We start from the raw sequence: 26,577 nt of genomic DNA, 5'->3' as shown, positions 1-26,577 counted from the left end.
CTGGTTATGGTTGGATAATAAAAAAAATTAACACACACAGCACACTTATTGCACACAGAAAGCTGTGTCTCCTCTAGCCCCCAAAATAAACCAGAACAAGCAGCAGCACATGGATTTGGAATTCAAAAAATACTGACATGTAGCAGGGTAGGAAAAAGTTGCATTCAACTAAGGAGTAAAAAGCTGTAGTGATTGACAGGAATTACTAGGAAGTACATGAGGATAGGAGAAAAGTGTTTGGATCTTGCAAATAAAAGCATAAACACAGGAAAGAATACATTAATGTCCAATACAGTCTTGATTATTGTCTGCATGAGCAGTAAGAATGAGCCTAGAAGTCAAGTTTATTTGTTTAATGAATTTTGATCTACATTTTATTCCAAATAGTTCCCAGAGAGTTGCTGTTACTATCCTTTAAGGTAGGGGTAGGTGTTGGAAAATCATTGCATTCTCTCTCCCCCTCCTCAGATAGATTTTTCCTGCATGCATCTCTACTGTCCTCTATCTCTATTTGCATGCCATTTGGTCCTGCTAAATTACAGGGGCAATAAATACCTTTGTAAGTTGGTAAACAGATCATGTGATCTAAGTAACTTCCTTAAGAAGTTCTCTCACACAATAGATCTCTCCTGCTTTCCCTTCGGTCTCTCCATCACCATGCTCTCTCAGCTTTCCTCCGAAAGATGGTGAGATACAAACTCCTTCTTTTACCTGAACTATTCACTAGACAGGTTAGGATGTAGCTTCCATGTATATGTAGATATAAGCCATTAGTAAAGTTTTGTTTTTTAAACTACAGTACAAGCTACTTGTGTCAGCCTCAGTTCCTATACAAGCATCTTAAGGCAAAAGACCGTTCTGCTGCTCTGCTGATTTACTAACAAGACCCTAACAGGCTTGGCTTTGATATTTTTGATATTTTTGTTTCCTTACCAAGGGCTGAAGCCTTAGGAAACTTGAATTCCCCAACAGTAGGTTACTGCCAAGGGCTGGGGGATTGCATTGGCCCTTCTGCCCCACATAAATTACTATTGCCTCTAGCTTCCTAGAGGATGTAGAGGGCAATTTCCCTATGTCTTTGCCCTTCCTCTGGCTATTTTAGGTCCAGAAGCGGCCTTTGCTTTGCAGGAAATGACCCAGATTTTTTGCTTTCAGGACAGTTCTGTTATTTTTCTCTTACCCTCACTTTTCTTCTGCATAAATTTACCATTTATCCAATCAGACAATGTGCCAAAATACCTGGAAGTCCTTCTTGTGCTCATCCATGCTGGGTTTTGGCCACATCATGAGAGGGCATGATTCCTTAGAAAAGACAATAAGGCTAGGGAAGGTAGAAGGTAGTAGAAAGAGAGGAAGATTGCAGGCCAGATGGATAGACTTAATCAGCAAAGTCATGAGCTTGAATTTGCAAGATGTAGGCAGAGCAGTGGAAGATAAAGAAGCTTGGAGATGTCTGATCTACAGGGTCACCATGAGCTGAAGTTGACTCGAGGACAGTTAATAACAACAATGATGAATCCTATCTCCATCTTACACCTTTGGAAAGGGCTCTAAGTGTAGCCTGAGCAATAAGGAAAACAGAGCAGTTAACAGCCTGAAAAGCACTGGGAGGGCAAGGAGAAAGTAAGCATGTGTGTGACCTTGAAGAAGGACGTTTCCCTGAAAATGTATTAAATAAGGCACTTTTTAAAAATATTGGGTTTCTCTACCTTTTGGCTGGGGAAACCTTTCAAGCAGAGCCTGTGAGAAACTTGTTCATTTGTTAGGCAAGGATTAGCACTGGAGACAAGTGGCAGAAATGCATGAAGGAGTCATACATCTTTAAGAACAACATAGAAGCCAACTGATGCCTCTTCCCTCAGTACAGAAACTGTCATAAGGAAAGGCTGTATATGTGAATATGTTCTTTCATCTTACAGTTATAAGATGACTCTCTGTAGATGTGGCAACCATATAGTCAGAGCACCATAGTGTAAAGTCAGTTTGTGAAATTTGCATGAGGATAGGGTCTGTGGACTTAGAGTCAGCACACAGCAGTTTTTAAACAGTAAGAGAACACACTTTCAGTTGCAAAAACAGAGAGCTAATCCAATGGTTGGAGCTGCAGTTCTCTATAGTTCCATACATTCTTGGATCATTTTCATTTTTATAGGGTTATCTGGCCAGTTCAGCTGTCTCACTCTCTGGACAAAAAGTGTACTTGCTGCATCTGTAGCACTCTGGACAGCACCACTGAGGCTGCTTTGCTCCTAGAACGAGAGAAATACCAGATACAGTTAATGCCAGCCGTGATTTGAATTGTATTTAAGTGCAATGCACAGACTTCCCAGACTCATAAGGATTTTCCATAAGAAGAAGGCAGTCTGTCTCAACTCTGTTCACTTCTCCAGCAAGGAATCTCAGGACAGTAGCAGGAAGATTACTGAGACTCTTCTGCAAAATGATCTGAGCTATCCCTCCAAAATGTTTAAGTCAGCTAATTCATTCCTCCTCTTCAGCGAGCTCTACAGGTCATTTCTCCTCTACAGATCTATAGATGCACAGGTTGTGAAGATGTCCCTGGATCAGAGAGATAGCCCTGTCTTGCTTTTTCTACACTCTGGATGGAGAATGTGTGGGCTTCTAGATACAGCTGGCCTCACAGCATCTCAGAAGCTCCCAGGATTTCTCAGCCATGTCTGCTTGGGGAGGTCAGGGAACTGTGGTCTAGAAGGAAAGATTAGAGGACTGTATTCAGAACAAAGGATTATATGGTTAAAAAAATAAGATAATTTATTAAGACATCAACATGGAAGTATTCCATGTAATACCTCATTCCAGAAATTAGCATGTATTTTGCAATATGTGGCTTATCAGTTCACCAGTACCTCAATTTATATATGAAATACAAGGAAATCAAATACTGAAAAATGTGTATCTCTGTGCAGTGATTGCTTCTAATTTGGAAGGTCAATTTCTTAGTTAGAGCCAATTGGCAACATTTTGCTTTTCCAGCCATCTAACAAAGGATGATGATGTCTTTTCCAACTTTTTGCTATGACTAATCTAGCCACATAGAAGACAGATGAATTCTTTTGTGGGCGTCAGTGTCCAGTTCCTAGTTTTTTAATGGCAGCTAAACCAGAAAGCCTTTCCATCCCTCTCTAAACCTGGTCTCTCAGGTAAATTGGATATAGATCTGTATGTTTATATGCAGCTCAGTCCAGTGTATCAGGTCAGGAAGTTAGGAGGTAACTGGTTTCCCCTCCTGTGTCACTATTTTGTCTCTGTCACTTTACACTTCTTCCCAAAGAAAATTACTGTGCACTAGCCCCTGACTGGACAAATCCCAGAATTCTGGTTAAAAACAACAACAAAAGAGATTCCACAATCCCTGACCTGGCCTAAGACTTTAGCATGGAGGAGGTAGAGAAGTTAGATGTCCTTTCAGTGGATCAATACATCTTCAAAGCAGGTGTGGGCAACTTGTAGCCCTTCAGGTGTTATTGCATGATCATCCCATGCCTTTGGCTATCCTGGCCAAGGCTATAGGTAACAATATATGACCTATTTGTTTTTGCTTTGTAAAAAAAAAATATTTTCTGTTTTGTTTCCAGCCTCCTAATTTTTATACCCATCTAGCCTCATGGAGAGTTCTGCAGAACTTGAAACTTGCATACTTTTGTGGCATTTTGATTGGCTCAAATAAAGGTATCATCCACCTATGTATGTTTTTTCTTTTTCTCATGGTCTAGCATGGCTACCTTTGTTTTTGTTTTATGAACTTCGTAAGAATGTTTTATGTGCTTCTGGCCCAGCAGATGGCAGGCTTTATAATGCAGCTTCTGCTTTTTTAAAGGCACATTTACTGTTGCAGTAGAGGGAATCATAGAACTGGAAGGGAATGGAATATATTAGTTGCTCATTTCCTACAATATAGCTATAGTTAGGTATTACATATTGGGTGTCAGGATAGGGAAAATGAAATCTTGTTCAACATTATAACAATTATATTTATATAATAATATACCTATATCTGTCACACAATACAATACAATATTGTCAGGCTTTCTTTAGCTCTATCTTGTTTTGACCTTGGGTCCCATGGTAGGAGAAAGGTGGGAAATAAATTAAATGAAAAAAATGCATAAATAGTATCCTTTTTCCTTTTTTGATTTTAAAAATGTTTATTACTATAGAATCATATTGAACACAGAGTTCAAAAGACAAAGTTAAAAAAAGACAAAAAAACCCACACAGTTTAAAAAACCTGCTTACATAGCCATTATACAAATAGAAGGACCTGTGTACAATAACTTCTATGTTCCTTTCAGTTAACAAAAATTACTACAATACAACTGAATATTTTTCCTTTACATGCTCCTGAAAAAGTTATTAGAGAGAGAATCACAGCTGTTTGGTGCATATGATTTCTTTATCATGATGGTTGACTAATCCAGAGATGGGAATCATACAACTTTCCAGATGTTGTTTAATTGCAAATCCCAGTATTCCTCATCTTATGGGCAGGAATTGTGGGAACTGCAGTCCAACAACTTCTGGAGGGTCTCATGAGTCCATCCCTTTGATCTAGTGCAAAACTGGTCCAGTGATACGAGTTTACAGAAGAATATATGTGTTTTCCTTGAGCATTAGCAGTAGGATTTAACTCAAGTTTACTCAGTGGGTAATTTCTCATATATTCAGCTGGGTTTACTAATTAGTTTGAGACTGCAGGCTGGAAATACTTTTGTGTTTCTGTCACTCTCAGGAGCAGGTTAAGATATTGTGGTACCTGAGACAGAAGAATAAAGTATATCCTTTTACCAAGTCAGGATGCAAAGAACCCACAGGCTTGCCAAATTATTTTGCTTCCTGAGGAGAAACAGATCTCATCAGCCTTTCCTGGGTGTAAAAATACAACAGTAAATTAAATAACTATTCCTTTACTGTCCTTTCATAAAGCAGGCAGTCAGTTGCCTGAGGAAGCAGCCACTTTGTTTGGCTGAATGCTGAGGCAGGAGTGCCAATAATTTATTAATATGGGAAAGCACAATGGAAGAGAAAGCAAATGGACCATTAATTTACAGGTCTGTTTAAAGCAAAAGCCACTTTATGCTTAATGTGTGAAAACAGCCTTGCTGATGGATTGCAAGATGGCTTTTCAGAAATGAAAGCTTACTTCCTTAAAGGCATGAATGTGATATAAAGGCATTGGATAAATATGCACCCTGGGTGCTGTTCTACATGAAGGACCTGAAAGATGAAGGGCAGCAGAAGTGCAATGCAGGAACCAGTCACTTAAATCAAATACCTCCTCTTATTGCCTCCAGACATCTGCAGTCCTCTCTGGCAGATATATACAGTGGACCCTTAGTATCTGCTGGGGTTTGGTTCCAGATTCCTCTGTGGATTTACCAAAATCCATAGATGCTCAAGGCCCACTGCATACAATGGTTTTGTAAAATAGTGTCTCTTATATAAAATGGCAAAACCAAAGTTTATTTTTAAAAATTTATGTAGTTTTAAAATATTTTCAATCTCTGGATGGTAGAGTCCATGGATAAAGGATCCATGGATAAGGTGAGCCAACTGTACTTCAAATTAACACTCATTCTAACACATCTTTTATTTTGCTGTTGTTGCTGTGTGACTTCAAGTTGTTTCCAACTTAAGATGATCCTATCATGGCATTTTGGGTTTGTTTTTTGACAAGATTTCTTCAGTGGGAGTTTGCCTTTGCCTTCCTCTGAGGCTGAGAGAGTGTGACTTGTGCAAGGTGGGTTTCCATGGCTGAATGGGGATTCAAAACCTGGTTTCCAGAGTGCTCAAACCACTGCACCACACTGGCTTTTCCCTTATTTTATTTTATTTTATTTATATCCCACCTTTTGTTGAGTGCAGGACTCCAAGCCACTTACAACATGAATCAAAACAAGACACAGCTGGAAACCAATAAGTTGTAATGTGAAAGAGCAGTTAGCAATGAAATAAGTCATGTGTTAGAAGCAAGCACAGGGTTAAGACATATTGGTAACAAACCTAAGCTAACAAACATGACAAGAAGAGTGAGAGGAATACATCAAGTCAATCAATATGTATACTGAAATATGCACTTATTTTATCTTGCAGTTCTCTATTGTGAAATAAGCCCCAATGAACTTAAAGGGACTTAACTTTTGGTTAAACATGTTTTGGATGAGTTTACTTATTTTTATCCAAAGCAAAACAAGAAGTGCCATCTGCAGATACGTTTGAATTCAGCAGCATCACCATGGAACTATCACCATCATCCCAGGTATATTTTGCTGAAGCATTTCTGTACCAAAAATTAAACTAATTATATATATTTCATCTTTTTTCCTTGCACAATACCCAAAGTGGCTTACAATAAACAAAGTTCAGAGTACAAAAGTAAAAACAAACAAACAAACAATCCTGTTAAAAAAGCATAGAGGTAACACAATTCAAAACACAGTTAAAACATAATTAAAAAGGTAAAAGCACAGTATACCACACTGAAAACACTGTTCTGTAACATGATTTAAGAACCAAAGTCCTGTTGAAATAAAAAGGTCTTGGCCTGCCAGTGGAAAGATAAGAAAGGGGTCAACCGAATCTGCTGTGGGAGGGAGTTCCACAGTCTGGAAGTAGCCCCTGCGAAGGCTCTCTGCCATCATGTTCTCACCGCACTCAAATTATGGGCTAGCTAAATGAAGTATCACTATTTGGATTTCCTGACTGTTTTAAGCTTTTAAAACAGCTGTGGGGAAGGGGAATTGAATTTGAGTGGGGGAAGGTAGGTACAGAACAGTACCTTTTACCTGCTCATGCAGTTAAACTTTTGTCTTCACAAATGTTTTGGCCTTTTCAACTTCCAATGTCCCGGTCAGCATGACCAATGGTAAGGAATTAGACAAGTTATGGCTCCATATTTCTAGAGGGCCAAAGGTTTCTCAACCCTGTTCTAACAGGGTATGAGGATGGCACTCAAACAGGGGGAAGCACACACTTAAAGGGCAAACACTTCCATTTCTATAGCATAAAAAAAGGATAAATCTTCTGCACCTTTAACAGCTATATAACACAAGGAATTTCAATAGATGTTCTTCACAAGAGACAAACATTTCTTCTTAACAGAGCTGGAAGTGATTTGAAAGTGGGATTATTTCTTTCAGCATTGCTGGAGGTTTTGCATTGTTTCTTCTTGATAATGCTGACTATGGAGATGATTCCTAAACCTATATTATAATAAATAATTTCCTTTTGTTGAATGCAGTATTGATGTTCTTTGCTTTAAATGTTATTTTGCTCGAATTTCCCCCATTGACAAAGCCCTAGCGATAGCCATACAGTTGGCTGAGCTGGGATTTGAATCCTGGTCGCCCACACTACACTATACTGGCTTACAGATATGTCTGAATCCTTTAAACACTCGCTGATACGGATGGCACTGACAGCACCAAGACAGATTTGAACCATTCTGCACTTCAGAAACAGCTCACCACAGTCCAGGCCTTGTCAGTTCAGTCTGTATCTACATTTCAGAATTAATGCAGTTTGACTACCATGGATCAATGCTGTGGGATTCTGGCATTTGTAGTTTTGTGAGATATTTAGCCTTCTTTGTCAGAGAGCTTTGGTGCTACAACAAACTGCAAATTCCAGGATTCCAGAGGATAGAACCATGACAGTTAAAGTGGTATCAAACTACACTAATTCTGCAGTGTGGCAGCAGAAACAGCTATGCTCAGTATAGTATTGTAGTTAGATCAGGCACTCAGCTGGCTCCAGCAAACTTTACCTTACTTCTACCACTGCAGTATTGTTGTCACATGTGCAAAGTTCCTAGAAGAGCTCAATATGGAAAGAGCTAGTTCTTAGGCAAATATGCCAAATGTCACATTATAAAACTCAGCTTCCCTCTTTTTAGTTTATCGGCTTGATGGCAAAAACTCTGGAAATGAGATAGGCTGCACAGGAGATTTGGTCTCTGCTCAGTCCATCAATGGACTAGCCGCTCATTGTTTATAAAAGCTGAACAATCTAGATAATTTGGTGTTAAACAACCATGTTAAAAAAGCATGTAGGAGATTTTATACAAAGGACCAGTTTTTTTTCATATCCTGCACCTCTTGGACATTGCTCCTTTCAGTTCTCATTTTCTGTTCTTGGTTCAGCAGGTTTTTCCTTTGTTTACATTTGAAACCATCCTGTTTCGGGAAGTTTGGGCTGGGGTGACAACATTTTAACTAAGTTATACAACCTGGCTGTTAGAAATAATCCTCCTCTCAACAGCCACAAAATATTTGCTTACATGCAAAGCTGTGCATTACTAAGGGAGTCATTCAGCCTGGACTGTATGAGGAACACTGTTCTAAAATGGGGTGGAACACAGTAATGGAGAAGTTGCCTTTACTTCACTTCACACATGGTACACTGCAGAATTATAGCATGATGCTTCCACTTTAACTGTCATACTTCCATACAGTGGAATCCTGGGATTCACTGTTTTAGTGGTATATTTAGAATTTGTAGCCAGAGAGCTGTTCTAGTGCCTCTGGTCAAACTGTAAACCCACAAATTCCATATTATAGCCCAGTAATTGTGTAGTGAGAGCCAGTGTGGTGTACTGATTTGAGTACTGGAGTACACATCTGGAACACAGAGTTTGAATCCCCATTCGGCCATGGAAACCCTTTGGGTGACCTTGGGCAAGTCACACTCTCTAAGCCTCAGAGGAAGTCAAAGGCAAACCTCCTCTGAAAAAATCTTGCCAAGAAAACCCTGCGATAGGTTCACCTTAGGGTTGTCATAAGTTAGAAACTCTTATAAGGCACACAACAACAACAAAACCGTGAAAGAGCCTCTGAACAGATAATAAAATCTGCAGGGCTAGCTCTACTTTGAGGAAAAGAGAAATAGGACTAGGATGCCATGAAAGAGCAGTGTATTTTTTTAACCACTGGAAATGGGAAGAAGTGATTGAGGGATTTTGTGTCTTATATACCAGTGTACATATATTGGAGCCCGTGTGATGCAGTGGTTTGAGCACTGGACTAGGACTGAGAGAGCAGAGTTTGAATCCCAGCTTGGCCATGGAAACCCACTGGGTAACGTTGGGCAAGTGACACTCACTCAGCCTCAGAGGATGGCAACAGCTACCCCCCTATGATGAAACTTGCAAAGAAAACCCTATGATAGGTTCACCTTATTACAACCATATGGTAATGACTTGAAGGCATACAACAACAAATACTCAAATAACTTGGTTGGCCTTGGGTACAGCATTTATGGAACTCTTGTGCGGAATCCATCCCTAGGCGCACTGTCCAGAAATGGGATAGTTCTGCATTCTGTCCTGGACTCCTGGATGTTCAAAGTAGCCTTCAGTTCCCTGAAAAACAGAACACTTTCCTAATTAATAAGACCACACAGAACATATTATTTGCAGTTCCTTTATTCTGTCTGTCACTTGGATGTCTCCTTTGCATACATCCCTGGATAGATTTGCTTAGACAAATAGAATGCTTTATGCAAATCGATTTCTGCAGAAAAAAAGTGCCCTTTAAAGTTTGGGAGATATTGTACAAAGGAAACAAATGAGATAAGTCATTTGATAGTGGTGCTACTTGGTTACTGGCAAATTATGAACTTGCACAGAGTTGTTTTGTAACAAAAACATAAGAACTCTTGACATCATAAATACCTCCCACCTCCAATTATACAAGGGGATATTTGTTTGCTTGGTTTTGTTAACCCAGTATAACAGGATACTAAAGGAAATAGGTTCCATTTCTCACCTCTTGTGCTACCCTGCAGGATTCTTCACAAGTGTTAATGATAAAATCTCTCTTGTTGGTGGATTTTGCCTGGCACCTGAATCTGTAGAGATAAATGGAGTTCTGTTTCTCTGCAGAATACTTGTTTTGCTCTGCAAGACATGACCCATGGCATGAGCATGTTAACAGGCTTACTTTCCAGTTTCTAGTTTTATCTTTCTCAGATATTATTTAGCTCAGTACTACTCAGGTTGATTTAGGAAAATGGCAATGATGGCTTGCCCATGGGCCAGGGACTGGTAACATATTTGTGCCCATTAGGTACAATTGTTTGTTTCATTACTGGGACTGGGACTGGTCCAAGGATTCTCTCTTTAACTAGCACTGATTTAGGAATGCTTTTTCTTCTTTTGATGGCAACTCCAGCATTCTTTCACTCTTTTATAGTGCTGTGGGGGAAAAATCTGTTTTCTTTTTTACTTCATTTCTGCAGTTAAGTGTTACTGTTGTTGCTGCTGTGTAGTGTTGTGGCTTTATGCACATTATCTTCATCATGTCATTTCATACTCTAAAGGAGAGGTCTATCCTGTGTCTCCTAGAGATACTTTGAAAGTCCTGTCCAAAGAAAGAATTTTTCAGATTGTGTGGCAAGAGGTGCACCCTTCAAGTTCTTTTGAGAAGTTAATGCAACCCCTGCCTTCCATTTCTTGCCCACTCTTGTTCTAAAGCCTAGGCTACTTATGGCCTTCCATCTATCATTATCCCCTCCTTCTGGCTATTCAGTTTACAGCTATCTAATGGGAGCTATAAGCCAAAACTCTGGAGGTCCACATTTGGCTACCTCTCCTCTAAAGCTTAAGGAATGTGCAATTTGTTGTTCTCCAGATGTTGTTGGACTGCAGTTTCCATCAGCCACACTCAGTAGGGAGGGGTATGTACACTGTAGTCCAACAGCATCTGGATGTGTGTAAATTGTCCATCTCTGCAATAAACCTTTGAAGGAGAAATCATGGGAAGTATTTATCAAAACAATTATATCCCACATTTTGACATGAAACAATGATTCTCAACATTTGGGTCTCCAGATATTTTGGACTTCATCTCCTAGAATCCTTGAGCCTCTACTTGTCATAACTCATCCTCTGGAAAAAGAAGATTCAGACACAAAAGAATCAGATTCCCAGGAATTCCTGATAACAGTGTCCTCTCTGAGTTTGAGGAGCTGGGTACTCACCAGCAGAAGGTGTCAGACGATTGAGATTATTGCATTAGCGTCACCAGGATAGACCCGGGATGTACCTTTCTTAAGGTGGATCTTATTGCATTCACCCATTGCTGGGCAGTATGCAGCCTGTATGCAACTCGGGCTTCTCTCACAGCTTTTCAACAATGGGATTTTCCTGTTCTTGAAAAGATGTAGGAGAAGCTCGGAGAAGCCCGGGTTGCATACAGGCTGCATACTGCCTGGCGATGGGTGAATGTGATAATATCCACCTTAAGAAAGTTACATCCCAAGTCTATCCCAGCAGCGAAGCTAATGCGATAATCTCCATAGAGGACACACTACCATCCTTTCAAGATCATGAAGAGATAAGGAGAGATTGTACAGATCGCAGAGGCTGTTAAATAGGATACACTGACTCATAAAGCTCCTGGTATCTTGAGACAGCTGTCTATAAATTTCCCAGCAGCTCCCTGGCATCTTTGTTGCTTGCAAATGTTCTGTCTTGGTGATTGACAGTATTCTTCTGTTTTAGTGTTTTTTTGATCTTGGACTGGCTATGATTGATGACTCTGGTTTACTCCTTGATGGCTTCATTTATCTGGGCTACTGACTGGCTGTAACGACTTCTGGACAGGCTGACAACCACCCTCTTATTTCTCATATAACCTTGCTGGATAATTTATGACTGACCTAGACTGGATTAATTTGCTGACTGGACACAGCTATGCTGGCTGACAGATTTGAAATAAAAAATGTCTGGGCAGATATTTAAGATGTTTAAAAGCCTTCCCCATCAGTACAAACCTTGCAAGTCTGTATTGCTTTTCTGCCCAAACCTTGCAAGTGTCAAAACAGGAGAATCATGTGCCCCTCCAGGTATTGCTGAATTGGAAGACTTATTAGCCCTAGCAAGAATAACCAATGGTCAGAAGTGCAAGAAGATGCAGTCCAGCATCTGGAGAATGACATGATTCCCACGCCTGTTTTAGAAGGAAAGTGGCAGAGCTGCAAATGTAGGAATAAACAACCTGAAAGGTAGACTGCTGCTTCCCCTAGCTTGAAAAAGGGAGGAAGTGCGCATGCTCATAGTATGTAACATTTCATCCTGTTCCTCAGGCTTCAGATGTGGCATGCAAACTGCATTTTACAACAGCTTCCTTTCTGGACAACAGAAGCAACATCTCTTTCTTATTTTTCATGTTAAGAATAGATCAATATCAATGAACAACTGGCTGTCATTTAAAGGAACCATTTGGTGGAGACAAATGTGTGAGAAACACAATCCATTTTAAAGATACAACTCAAACCTGTAGTCTATAGGCATGTCACTCCTAAATAGCAGCACAGTCTAATGCAGTCTGCAAACATATTAGGACTTGTTCCTTTGTTAACACATTTTGCATTGGAGCACACTGGATACTTACTTAAATAAACTGGCCTCAATTCTATTGTTAGTCTTAATTAAAGCAAACTCTTTGGATTAATGGGATTCACCTTTGTGTTGATTTACTATTCAACAATTGATTTAATGGTTCTATTCTAGTTAGGTCTAACCAACAGGGTTCAAACCACTGTATTTAGTGTGACTTACTAATAAGCACACTGAAGACTGTAACCCAAGTTCTTTTGAAAGAGGGACAAATTACTTGTGACTACCTTTTCCACTGATTCCAGCAGATCTGAGTTCTTACTACATCCAACCAGGCAAGTCTCATTAAATTTATGAGATCATAAATCCAAAACGCACTGCAGAAATAATCCAGTTTGAGATTGCTTTAACTGCCCTGTCTCAATGCTAGGGAATTCTGAGAACTGTAGTTTTGCAAGACATTTAGCCTTCTCTATCAGAGAGTTCTGGTGTGACAACAAACTACAATTCCCAGGATTCCCTAGCACTGAGTCAGCACAGTTAAACTGGTCTCAAACTAGATTATTTCTGCAGTGTATTTTGGACCCCAATCTGAAAAAACAAGTGTCCTTGCCAGACTGAGTTTCGGGCATGGATGGGAATCATGTGGCCCTCCAGATATTCCTGGACTGCAACTCCCAGCATTCTTTACAATTGACTATGCTGGTTGCTGGATATTGTAGTGTAAGAACCCCTGGAGAGGCACACATATCTCACCCTTGCTTTAGTACTAAGGTGAAAGTATGTTTCAGATCTTGGAAATGTTGTTTTGAGGATTACAGCTCCCAGAATTCCACGACTAGTGCTCACTGGGAAATGTGGGGAGCTGCAATCCAACATGTAACATTTCCAAGCCTTGCTTTGTTTTTATTTTTAAAAGCCTTTAAAAAGCAAAGAAAGAATGCTGTAAAGAAGAGTAGAACAGGTTAGAGCACCTGTTGTTCTCAGCCCCCGCCATGGTAACTGCCTCTTATCTGAAAAATGTTATGGAAATTGTTGAGTTGTTTTTTCCTGTAAGACTGGGGACACAGCCCAGTCTGTGTGATGCCAGCACTACAGTGCACAGATGAAGGAGGGATGCCACTTTGTTTACATCTGTTGCTGACAATTGCAGCAAGCTCTCTAGCAGCACACATGACCCGGAAAACCACCTTCCTCCTTGTTCTACACTTCCTTCCTCCCTGCATGAGCCCCCAGCACTGATGGCCATGTTCGGTAATCCCTTCCACTTGGTAACATGCCAAGTCGTAACTCCCTTGAGCAACCCCCCATCAGTTACGGTGAGAAGCACATGCAAAGCTGCAGTATGTGTGCTGTGCATTTTCACAAAGGAGTTTATCACACAGAGGGTGAATTGGTAAAATCCCGTGCAGAAACGGGATTTTAAAATCCAGTTGTTGTTTGTCAGATGCATTGATGTGAAAGAGAAATAACATGAAAATAATCCAAAAGGAAAGCTCCTTTGTACTTTTGAAATTTAGCAAAAGTAAAAAGGAGCTGGCTTTGACGACTTTGCATTTGGGTTATTTTCACGTTATTTCTCTTTCACGCAAACGTCATCTGAAAAACATCTCACAAATCCATTTTTCCCCCAATTTTCTCTTTGGGTTAACCCCAAATGTCATCTGAAAAATGACCCACAAATTCAGGTTGTTTTCAGTTAAAATTTAGTTTCTGTACAGGATTTGTCCCATGTGATAAACTCCAAAGCAAGTTCACAACTCCTGCTGTGTGTTTTTCAGCCATCACACAGTATGCCACCAACTGAAGAAGTAAGGAATGTTGCTTTGCTGCCACAACCTTCTCAGTGCAAGACATACTGATCACTAGCATGTTTATAAGCTCATGCAGAGATGGGGAAAGTTATTTTTCAATGGTGTCCCCAGCCAGGGTGTGTCACCTACTATGGGGGGGCTTCCAGGGGGCAGAGCTTATGGGGTGGGCAGTCTCCCCCCATGCTTTCTGGATCCAGGCTGGCCCTCTTCCTCCATCCTGGGCTTTCTTCCTGGGGAGGAAGCCCTGGACGGAGCAGACTGCAAGGGTGCACATGTGCTCCTCCTGGCCCGAAGGGGGAGGAGGGCCTAGTCGGGCGTCACTCCCATTTCTGGGTGTCACCTGGGGCAGTCTGCACCCCCACATACACACCTCCAGTGATACCAGTGTTATTTTTTTGGACTACTGTACTCAGAATCCCTAGCCAACAGAACTGCACGTGATACAGCATGGCACTGATGCTTAGAGGCAAACTAGGAAGGAGTGTTTACTACACTGCTTAAAACAAAGATACAAGCTGATGCTCAGACTCTTGTTAGTGGTACAGGTATACCTCAGTTAACAAAGTAGATGCATTCCTGGGCATTACTTCTTAACAGAAACTTAGGTACTAGAGACAGAAATAACATGGAAATAACACCATAAGAAAGAACGAAAGAAAGAAAGAGAGAGAGAGAGAGAGAGAGGAAAAGCAGTTAAATATGTTTCATCCAACTTTTCACCAAAATTAACAGTATGCACATTTGAAGTAAACAACCAGGTTCAAGTTAGCCTTGCATAAGTAAACAAAAACATTTTCAATTTTCTAGGAACCACTTGGAACCTTCTTCCAACATGCATCCAGGGACACTTTTGTTCTTTCACCAACCTCTATATGTTTCTTAGATTTTCATAGGCCAAACCTATAGACCTATACTCCCTCCTCCTCCTCCTCCTCCTTCTTTACCTACTGGGGGAAGCTGGAAAGGCAAGTTTCTCTATTCTGCCTCTTTTGCATTTCATGCATGCTTAGTAAGGCATTCTGGAAAAAGCTGATGTTTACCTTGCCTCTTGTAGGCAGGCACACACAGCTACAGTAGGATTAGCTAGAGCCCTCTGCCTTAAGCTTCATTGCATTGTTTACTGTGGGCATGCTACTCCAACCCATCCCCCAAAATCTGTTTCTCCAGCCCTCCTTCACAATATTCCCAGTACTGATGCTGCTAAAGGGGAGGAAAAGGAGGCCAGGAGCTTGTATTTGTCAGAGGCTGTGTTAACTGAGGTATGTCTGTGATTGATTTAAAGAGAAAATACAGAAAGAAAATACAGTGGTCCACTCACACATTTTATTCTTATATCAATGACATATTTTTGTACCGGAAGCCAAGATGATCAAATTGAGGCTGTCATACTTTGGCCATACCAAGAGAAGGCATGGCTCATTAGAAAAACCAATAATGCTAGGAAAGGTAAAGGGAAGCAGAAAGAGAGGACAATTGCATTCTAGATGGATGGACTCAATTAAGGAGGTCACAGGTCTGGAGGACAGGGGGGCTTGGAGATGTCTCATCTACAGGGTCACCATGGGTCGGGGTTGACATAAGGACAGTTAACAACAATTGCCCAATTCCCACAATATAGCTGGAACTATGTGGATTAGAGAACTGGCTCACACGTAATGATACATCACTTATAGATTAGTCCTAGGTGTAGCTATTCTGAAGTAAGTTGTGCTGAGTTCAATGAGACAGACTTCCAAGTAACAATGTATAGGATTACTGCTCCTGTGCATATTTGTGACCAGGTATGTGTCTGCTTTCATGTCTCCTCTCAATTCTGGCAACCCCAGTAATTTCTTATGGTTTTCTTAGGCAAGGAATCCTCAGAGGTGGTTTTGCCAGTTTCTTCCTCTTATATATAGCCTATAGAATCTGGTATTTGTTGGAGGTTTCCCATCCAAGTTCTAACCAGGGATGACCCTGCTTAACTTCCAAGAGCAGACAGGATCTGGTGCCTTACATGGGAGCAAATCATATTGAACCCAGTTAGATCTGCTTTTCAAGTTAAAAATAGTTTAGAATTGTACTGTTAACCTCACAACATTTCATTATACGTATAGGCTTTGATGACTCTCAGCTGTGTGAAACTCGACATTAAGAAGTATTATGAGATCGTGTCAAGTAAGAGGATCAGACTGTCTCAGGAATCTCGGGGGTTTATTGGCTTGGTTAACAAAACTGAATGCATGTATATGAACTGACTCTCACTTGGAAATAGCTTGCTCCATGTCTCTGTATTTTTGGTGAAGCACTGAATATATCTAATTCACATCTGATTAGTTCATCCACCTCCTCCAATGGTTAGCTGGTAGCTTCCATACCAGAGTATTGCAAATCCAAAAATAGGTTCAGTTTAAAGTTTGCACTAAAACCCAGAGTAGGTTCACTATTCCACTGACATAGAAGCCATGAGCTACAAGTGTGGTCAACCACACCCACAGACTTGTGATATTCATGCATACAGATATTTGGGATAGAAAACAAGATGAGAGAGTTCTTTTTAGCAAGAAATGTGGCCTTTACATTTGCTCCAGGAAGAAGATATATTTCACAGTCTTTGTCTGAAATCAGGAAAACTGGTATCAAATTGGGTTCTGGAAAAAGGTATCACCAAAAGAAAGAGAAGGTAAGATGAACCATGGTAGATCAAAACAAGGGTTTATTTAGTACAGCAGCATCTGATACTGAAAATAATAGCCTCTGGTAGTGGAGCGAATAGTAGTGGAGTTACTAATTTGGACTAGTAGCTACTCGTGGCCCTCACCACTGGATTTATCCAAACCCTCTCTAAAGCCATCCACTTTGGCAGCCACAGTGGCAGTGAATCCCACTGTTTAAATATGCATTGTATCAAGGAAGGACATGTTCTTGTTGCAGTGTGCCTTCAAACGGTTTCTGACTTACGGCGACCCTAAGACAAACCTCTCATGGGGTTTTCTTGGCAAAGTTTGTTCAGAGGTTTACTATTGCCTTCCTCTGAGGCTGAGAGCTTGTGACTTGACCAAGGTCATCCAGTGGGTTTTGTGGCCAAGTAGAGAGTCAAACCCTGGTCTCCAGAGTCACAGTCCAACAAACTACTATGTCATATTGGCTCTCAAGGAAGGACATACTTCTTTTATCTCTCAGAGTATCCCACCTTTCACCTTTGGAGGATGACCTGTAGGTACCAGACTTAGAAAGAGGGATGCAGACATAATTATGTCACCTTTTCTCCACATTTGGTTCAATTTGGAGTAATTCAATAGTGTTCCCTCTGCAGAACTTGCCTTTTCTCTTAGCTAAGGAACCCACAAATGTTGCCAACCCTCCACAGAAGGGTTGATGGTCTCTTGATCATTTTGACGGGGGGGGGGGGGGGGGGGGCAGGGAGAAGCTCCATCTGCTTTCCTCCCTATAGTTTCTTATTTTCACACACATACACCCCATTGTAACCCCTTGATTCAGGGGTTATTGAGCCATAATTTGCAAAAAGTAGATTAGGAATGAGGTGACATAAAATAACTGTATAGTAACAAAGGGCCCGTACAGACAGGCAAAAATAAAGCTGCTTCGGGACACTTTGGAAGTATGCTGTTTAAATCATGCATGCGTCCTAAGAGGGTAGAAGCCACGCCAAAGCTACGTTCCAGTCCTTAGGACTGGACCACAGCTTTGGCACAGCTTCTGGCCTCTTAGGATGCATGCATAATTTAAACAGCATACTTCCAAAGTGTCCCGAAGCAGCTTTATTTTTGCTTGTTGGTATGGGCCCAAAGAAACAAATGGGACCTCCTACAGCAGAAGTGGGGCGACTTGTGGCTCTCTAGAGTTAATTAGGGTGCAACTCCCATCAGCCCCAGTCAGCATCGCCAATGGCCAGGCATGATGGGAGTTGCAGTCCAACTTTAGCTAAAGGCCCATGACATCCTCTGGCCTCTGCTCTACAGAAATTTAATCTGAATTTTTTTTTAAAGGCCATGAATTGAGGTTAAATGCCAGCATGGCATAGTGGTTTGAGTGTTGGACTATGACTCTGGAGACCAGAGTTCAGATCCTGGCAGGACTATGAAACTGACTGGGTGACCTTGAGTTGCACCCTCTCAGTTTCAGGGGAAGGTGGCAAACCCTCTCTGAACAAATCTTGCCAAGAAAAAGCTATGGCAGGTTCATGACCTTAGGGTTAAGTATAAGAGAGAAACAAGTTGAAGGCACAAAGTGGGTGAACCCACAGTGGGTATAAATCCAATGACTGGTCCCAGTGGAGCCATTGAGCCAACTGTTGAATGGTCAATCCCATGGATTCAATGGGTCTAACTCTCCTGGGAACTAGCAATCCCATTGAGGCTGGTAGGGCTTACCTCTGAGTAAACAGGCCAGCTGTAAGCCGAACAGATTTCTTAAGAAAAAGACATTACTCCATCCTTGGGGTTTTGAAATCAAAAGCTCCAAGAGTGGGAAGCAAAACAAGGCTGGTGGTCAGTTACAGTACAGTACTTGCTTGTGGCATCTCCACTGGAGAGATAGTGCAGTCTGACACTCCTTTACCTGCCTTCTACAGTATCCTGGGATTTGTAGTTTCATGAGGCACCAGCATGCTTGGGTCCAGGAGGCTAAAGACCTGTGGTCAAACTACAAATCCCAAGGTTTCATCGCATGGCGCAACAGCGCTGAAACTGGTGTCAAACTGTATTATTTCTACTGTGTAGATGCACACCCCTCCCAGAGTGAGGACCATCCGCCCCCTCCCTCCAGGCGAGGTTGGAGTCTATGGCTGCATTCATTCAAACTGCAGGAATAATCCGGTTTGACACCACTCTAACTGCCATGGCTTGGTCCTGGGAATTGTAGTGCATTGTGGCACCAGAGCTCTCCGATAGAAAAAGCTCCGTGTCTCAAAAAACTACAGGTTCCAGAATTCCCTACCATTGCGCCAAGGCAGCTAAAGCGGTCTCAACCCGGATTATTTCTGCAGTTCAGGTGTGTTTCGGACTTCAAGCCACCTTTGCACTGCAGGAATAAACCAGTTTGACACCATTTTAACTGCCGTATGCGATGGAATTCCGAGAACTGTACATTGAGCCTTCTCTACCAGAGAGCTGGGCTGCCCCAGCAAACTACAAATTGTAATTGTTCTTTGTATTGTTGTAATCCCTCCTCGATCCACAGGGGGAGGCGGGTAATATAAATAAAAATTATTACTATTATTATTATTATTATTATTATTAATTTAGTTTAGTTTATTTCAATTTATTTTAATTTATTTCAATTTAATTTAATTTATTTCAATTCAATTTATTTTAATTTAATTTAATTTATTTTTTTCAATTCAATTCAATTCAGTTTAATTTATTTCCTTTGTATGCCGCCTTTCTCCCGAAGGGACTCAAGGCGGCTCAAGCTCCTCTCCGGCAGCTCCAAAGCTCCTCCGAAGGCCCTCCCCACCAGTGCCTCCCCCTCCGCCCTTGGCCCGAAGGAAGGCGGGGCTTGGCTCTTGGGCGCCTTCGGCTCAGGAGCAGCAGCAGCAGCCGAAGAGCCCTGGCCGGAGGAAGGCTGCGGAGTGGCTCTTGAGGGCGCGAGGAGGTCGAGGATGGGAAGGCAGAGGCGGACTCAGGGAGGAGGAGATGCTGGGCAGGTAGGGCTCCAGGAGACCCGAGGAGGCGGAGGGGGGGGCAGTGGCTGGGATGGAAGAGAGTCCCTCCTAGCCCCCTTTCCCCTTGCTCAGGCAGGCAGCCGTTCTTCTTCATACAATCATATGGAGTTGGAGGAGAGAGACCCCAAGGGCCATCCAGTCCATGCAGGAACTCTCAGTCAAAGCACCCCCTGGGACAGATGGCCCTCCAGCCTCTGCTTAAAGACCTCCAAAGAAGGAGACTCCACTACACTCCGAGGAAAGAGTGTGTTCCACTGTCGAACAGCCCTTACTCTCAGGAGGTTCCTCCTAATGTTGAGCTGGAATCTCTTTTCCTGGAGCTTGCATCCATTGCTCTGGGTCCTAGTCTCTGGAGCAGCAGAAAACAAGCTTGCTCCCTCCTCAATATGACATCCCTTCAAATATTTAAACAGGGCTATCATATCACCTCTTAACCTTCTCTTCTCCAAACTAAACATCCCCAGCTCCCTAAGTCGTTCCTCATAGGGCATGGTTTCCAGACCTTTCACTTTTTGGGTCACCCCCCTCTGGACATGCTCCAGTTTCTCAATATCCTTTTTGAATTGAGGTGCCCAGAACTGGACACAATATTCCAGGTAACCAAAGCAAAATAGAGTGGCACTATTGCTTTCCTCGAACTAGACACTATACTTCTATTGATGCAGCCTAGAATTGCATGGTTGTGTTTGTGTGAACCTTCCTGAACCCTTTTTTGTGGTGGCCCATGATGCAGACATGCAAGACTGTTGCTGCTTCTAGGATGCAGCTGCACTGTAGAAATCATACAGTTTGATACCACTTTAAGTGCTGTGACTTCATCCCATGGCATCCTGGGATCTGTAGTTTTGCAAGGTCTGCACCCTTCTCTGCCAAAGAGTGCTGGTGCCTCTTAAAACGACAGTTCCCAGGATTCTGTAGGATGGAGCCATGGCAGTTAAAGTGGTGTCAAGTGGCATTGTTTCTACAGTGTAGATGCACCCTAAGAAGACACTGTGGAGTTTCAAGTTCAGGGCAACTTTCCAGCACCCCAGATAAAGAACCACATGCATACTGTCCAGATAGTGTGGAGAGAGAGGGCAACAACCTTGTATAGCCAGGCTGCATCTGCACTGCAGAAACAACCCAGTTTGCCACTAATTTAACTGCCATGGCTCCAAATTGTCCTTTTGTGAGACATTCAGCCTTTTCTGTCATAGTCCTCTGGTGCCGCAACAAACGACAAATACTAGAATTCCACAGCACTGACCCACAGCAGTTAAAGTGCTGTCACCTTGGATTATTTCTGCAGTGTGGATGCAGCCTGATTTGGGCCCAGGAATGGGGTGTTTGGGGAGTGCAACAGATGCTGGTGGCTGAGCAGACTTCACAGTATGCTTCTTATTCTGCACACCCTTGGCAGCACAGACTGGTTTGCATGACCTTATTTTGGATCAGCTCCAGAGAGGAAGGCAGAAAAACCTCGGGGCCCTCCCCAACTACTAGGACTCTTGCTCAGTGCTTCCCCTTTGGCTTCTGAGATTTCAGGTGGGTTGCCACTGGCTTCCTGACCTACCACCCAGCCCATAAGGCCTTGAAAGACAAACATATATACATTTCAAAGTGATGGTTTGTGGGACTGGAGTTTTGTTCCCAGTAGTGCAACCTCTGCTTTTTCAGGCCACCCTCCCTTCGGAATGGCAACCTACTCACAGCCCTGCGGGTTCTGCTTGGCCCTTTCCAACTTCCTCTTCTGGCTTTCTTTCTTTTTCTTTCTTAAAGTCTTGCAAAATCATCTTGGGCTATATTTCTGAAGGTAAGCAAGCAAATGAATGTAGAGTGGATTCTGACCTGTAAAGAAGTGTAAGCTGCTTGCATACTGTAGTTTTTTTGACTGAAAAATTGGGGCACATATAAGCTTCTTTCTCCCCTAGTGAAGGGTCAGAGTACAGAAGCTTCCTCAAATGATAGGTGCTGGGGTGGTGCTGGCTGCAAAGCGTTTGGGGATAGAGCTGGATGGTCTGTGGGAATGGCTCAGTGCCCCTGTTGCCACAGGAGGAGAATATCCACATCACCGCACTACACTCTTATAATGCTGCTATTCCACTTTTACTGCTCTGGCTGCCTGCTGATGCATTCTAGGGTTTGCAGTTCAGTGAAGCCTAAGAGCCCTTTGACTGAGAATTCTAATTGCCCCTCTTTAAACTGCAAATCCCAAGATGCAACAGGAGGCAGTCAGACCAGTTAAAGTGGAATAGCAGCATTTTGAGTGTAGTGTGGTAATCTAGTATGCTTTCACAAATGCGAAAAATCCAGCTCTCAGTCTGGACAGATGCTGTATTGGAGTTGGTACATGTGTGTCTAGGGTGCTGCCATCTTGTCCTTTGCCTCAGGCAGCAAAATTTTGCAGTCAGCTCTGTGGAGCACCACATACAGTATTTTCTTTTCTTCTTCTTTTGCATGACAAGTATATGTAAAGTGGTGTCTTTCAGTTAGTGTGTCCCAGATCCTCTAATTTTTTTGGACCTGTTCAGTCCAAATTGTGGGGAAAGGTATCATTTTTCCACATTTGGGAATGTACATGTTGTCTGCGTGCCAGTCCTTGGAAAAGAGAGGTGTAGACAAAATATTGGTGGGAGATAGTTACACACTGTTTAACACTTGCCCTTATGATAAAGAGAGAATGCATTGTGGAACTTTTACCTTGAGGGATGTGGTCAGGTTTCTCATCATCTCTCCCTCACCTCACAATAAGGTTCCTTTTTCTACTTTGCCAATAACGAAGATTAATGTGGAAATCAGCCTTGTGAATGAAGTCATTGTGCTCTGGTGGAAAAAAAAAATACAGAAATACCCTTGATTTATATTGCATGAGCCAACCTTTCTCCAGGATGCTCTTTCTTAGGATGTGTCTCTTTCCTTCGAGGTTGCAAAACATTAATGCAAACTTTGGTTGTTTCTGGTCACAAAGGGTTTTGTGTTAATGCTGTGCGCATTGACTTCTTTTGTTGCACTGGAGATTCTCAGTGTTGACAAGAGTTGTCTGTTTTGATATGAAATTGGCTTCCTGCCTATCCTCTCCAATGATTTAGCCTTTTTGTCTGGCTTGGAAGCACAACAAAATGTTTTTGGTGGATTGTAGAAGTTGTGTATTTATGACATCATACCAGCGATCCTTCTGTGGAAAGTGTTTGCTTTTGATTGGTTTCTGCTTTCTACTTCACTCCTTCATACCTCCTGGAAGGTTCAGCATGCCCATCTTGGGCTAGAGAAGCTGTTCTCTTGACAGATTGACTCATCTGTCTTGTCCCCTTGAAGATGGAGGCAAATTTGTGTTTTCTTATTGTTTACTGCCAATTCTGGCAATTTTACAAGGGAATCAGACAAATTCATGGCGGGAAAGACCATCAATGGGCAGTAATCATGCAATTGATATATACAATTATGATTCAGTTATCTAAATAGATATGTTCCTGGGCATTACTTCTTTAATAGAAAATTTGATAACAGAAGCAGAAATCGGAATAGGCTCCTATGCCACAAAAAAGAAGAGCAGTTCTACATGTTTCAACACATCTTTTATTCAAAATTAAACACTATATGCACATGAAATCAAACAGTTAAGCCTTGCCTAGTAAACAAAAACATTTCAAATGGTCTAGAGACCACTTCTATCCAGGGATGATGGTGTCTTCCACCAACCTCCACTTTTCTCATGATTTCCCTTTTGGTGGACAAACTTACAGATCAATGTTTTGTTAACAATTTAAGAGGAGCTGTCAAGGCAGGCTTATCTGCTTACCTGTTTTCTCTTTTTCTTGTTGCCCATGTATGCTCAGCAAGGGATTTTGGAGGCAATTGCTTGCCTCTCATAGGCAGGCACACAGTTATACTAGAATCAGATAGAGTAGAATTGCACTTTCCTAGCTCTATATTGCATTTAAACTGCAGATATGCCACTGCAAATTAATGCTGAAGTCCATGTTTTCCCCAGCATCCTTCTCACAGAGGTGACGCTGCTAAAAGTGTCCATCAGGACAGAGGCTGAGGAGAAAAAGTGGTGGCTGGACAGGCATAACAAGGAACTTCTTTGTCAGAGGCTTTGTTAACTGAGCTATGCTTGCATGGGTTCAGAGATCTCAGTCATGTGTTGGGGCACACAACAAGCAGGGTGTTGTTGCGCTCATGGGCAACTGACTGGCTGCTGTGGGAGCAGATGCTGGACTAGGTAAGGTTTAGAATGAAAGAGGCCTTTGGAATATAGAATAATGACATCAGTCAGCAAGGTAATGGTATTTGTGTAAATATGATAGAGGGACTTACTTTTGTTTATCTCTTAACATTAGGGAGAGTTGAGGTGGCTGCCTCAAGCAGGAGATGCCTAGGTGGAGGGAATAACACAGTGTTGGAGAACAAAGTTTTGTGTGCTACATTAGTTGCTGTCCTCACCTTTGTTAACTGCCCTTGAGTCGACTTATGCTGACCTTGTGGATGGGACATCTCTCCAAGGCTCCATTTCCACTCGCTCATTTGCCCTGGATAAAACTGGGCAGATCCAGTTGCCCCCATATTGAATCTGCTCGGAAAGAAGTTCGTATTACCCTTTACTTCGATCGTTGCAATTTGCCTCTCTGAAGTTCACATTTGCAGTACTGCTTTAAAATGGAACCTCTTCTGTTGTCAATCAAATTCACTTCTGCTTTTGTCAAAGGTGACATATCCTACAACCATTGGCCAGCGGAATGGGTGCTTCCCCCCTCCTTTAAAAAAACAACTGGCAGCAGTGTTTGCATATTCTGTCAACTTATCAAATTTAAAAACCTCCAGGTGTGTGTGTGTGTGTGTGTGTTGTTGTGTATTTGGGTCACTACAGATTATGGCATCCCTAAAATGATGCCATTCTGGGGTTTTCTTGGCAAGATTGGTTCTGAGGAGATTTGCCATTGCCTTTCCCCCGAGGTTGAGAGAGTGTGACTCTCCCAAAGTCATGGGTTTCCACAGCCATCCCTCTGAATGCCAGCCTCTAGCTTCCCCTTGGCTTCCAGCCCAGCATTTCCTCCTCTTTGGAACTTCTTCCCTTCCCTTCCCTTCAAGCCCAATGCCACCTCCAAAGCCCTTGCCTCCCCCCTCTTCCCGTCACAATAATAATACCTCTCCTCAGAATGCCATCTCTGCATCCTCTTGCTTTGCCTCCAATTGCCACCCCAGAATGCCTTGCATACACATATACATATGTAACAAAAGCTTTCACACATTGTATCAAATTTCCAAATTTAAAAGGAAACACAAGCATTCGCATATTCTGTCATACACGCACACACACACACACACACACTTTTTTTTTTTTAAAAAAAAGCCACTTGCAAAGTGACCTGCCATGCTGGCAGCAGAAAGGGAAATGTAGCACAAGCAGACACATTCTATCAGCTTGGAGAACAAGCATTCGCATAATCTGTAATTAAATTACCCCCCTCCCAAAAAGAGAGAGAGAGAGAGAGAGAGAGAGAGAAAGAAAGCTGCATGCAAGAGGGGAGACATGTTCCACCCTCTGCCCTCCCTCTGACCTAAATCCCTCCCCTGAACTTGACCCGATCATGACTGGGCCGAGTTCACTTTTGCCGGCACCTGGTTTTTCTCAAAAGATACAGGAAATACTCCGCTTTCAAAAGACCCGCACGAAGGGGGATTTGCCCCTGAATAGGTGTGCAAGCCTCAAATTTGAGTGTAAAAAAACTTGCGCCAGGATGAACTTCTCACTTTTAATCCAGTTTCTGAACCGGGGTAGAAGGTAGTCTGAATGGCCCACAAGACTCCCTGTCCTCCACAGTTCTGCTCAAGTCCTGCAGACTCATGTTCATGACCTCCTTAACTGAATCCAGCCATCTGGTGTAGGGTCTTCCTGTATTTCTTCTACCCTCAACTTTTCTAAGCATTATTGTCTTTTCTAATGAGTCATGCCTTCTCATGATGTGGCCAAAGTATGACAAGCTCAGTTTAGTTGTCTGGACTTGTAGGGGTATTTTAGGCGTACAGTGGGACAATGTCCCTTTGCCAGGGCTAAAGTAAGAAAACTGGAAATGGCAAGGGGCCTCAGGCAGCAAACCTTCCTGGGTCAGCTCTCCTGTTTCATCTTGTCTCTAGGTCCAGCTTGGGAATGTGGCACCTGCAACTTTCAGGTTGCAATCCCATGCATTCTTTCCTGAGAGTCAACTGCACTGGACACCATAGGACTTGCTCCACATACAAGATTGTGCTGCAGTTATATTAATGAGAAATGAAATACATTTCAGAAGTGGATTTAATTGTCACAAAGCAAAACTTTACAGAAATACAAAACAGGCAAGGGAGCTTTGAATTTTGGTTTCCCAGTTCAGCTGTTGGTGCAGGAGAAAACCTTGCAGTTTAGCCAGCACAGAAGCTTGGCTTTGTACATAAAATCACAATGTTATCCCTGAAACCAGTACTGTACTGTGAAGTCTTCTGCCATTTCAAATACTTGCAGGCAGATTCTGCTCTTTATAGTTCATGCACTAGTTTCAATTACTGCCTCATGTATTGAGAAATTTAGTACACAGTCGGTGTTGTGAGTTTCTACAGCAGCTAAAAGCGGAGCTTTCATTAAGAATTGAGAACTGAGGGGAATGCATCTGTAACAGTACCACTTTCATAATGAGACAGTTTCTAGACTGTTGATATGGTACAGCAGAGCCCAGCTGCCAACTGGTTGCCAGGGGCGGGTGGTAATTTAATTCTGCATTTTTGTGTCC

The 26,577-nt window shown here is 42.2% G+C and overlaps 1 protein-coding gene across 1 annotated transcript in view; it reads left to right on the top strand.

The window, feature by feature from the left end:
* Positions 1-19,710: 19,710 nt before the first annotated feature.
* PIK3R5 (phosphoinositide-3-kinase regulatory subunit 5) overlaps positions 19,711-26,577 on the top strand; it is a 72,651-nt gene continuing 65,784 nt past the window's right edge. Inside the window, exon 1 of the mRNA XM_042447242.1 lies at positions 19,711-19,816. The gene's annotated coding sequence lies outside the window, so the exon portion shown is untranslated. The remainder of the gene's footprint in view (positions 19,817-26,577) is intronic.

This window comes from Sceloporus undulatus, chromosome 2, assembly GCF_019175285.1.
Source record: "Sceloporus undulatus isolate JIND9_A2432 ecotype Alabama chromosome 2, SceUnd_v1.1, whole genome shotgun sequence".
Classification (NCBI taxonomy): domain Eukaryota; kingdom Metazoa; phylum Chordata; class Lepidosauria; order Squamata; family Phrynosomatidae; genus Sceloporus; species Sceloporus undulatus.
This window is presented reverse-complemented; position numbering and strand designations above follow the sequence as displayed.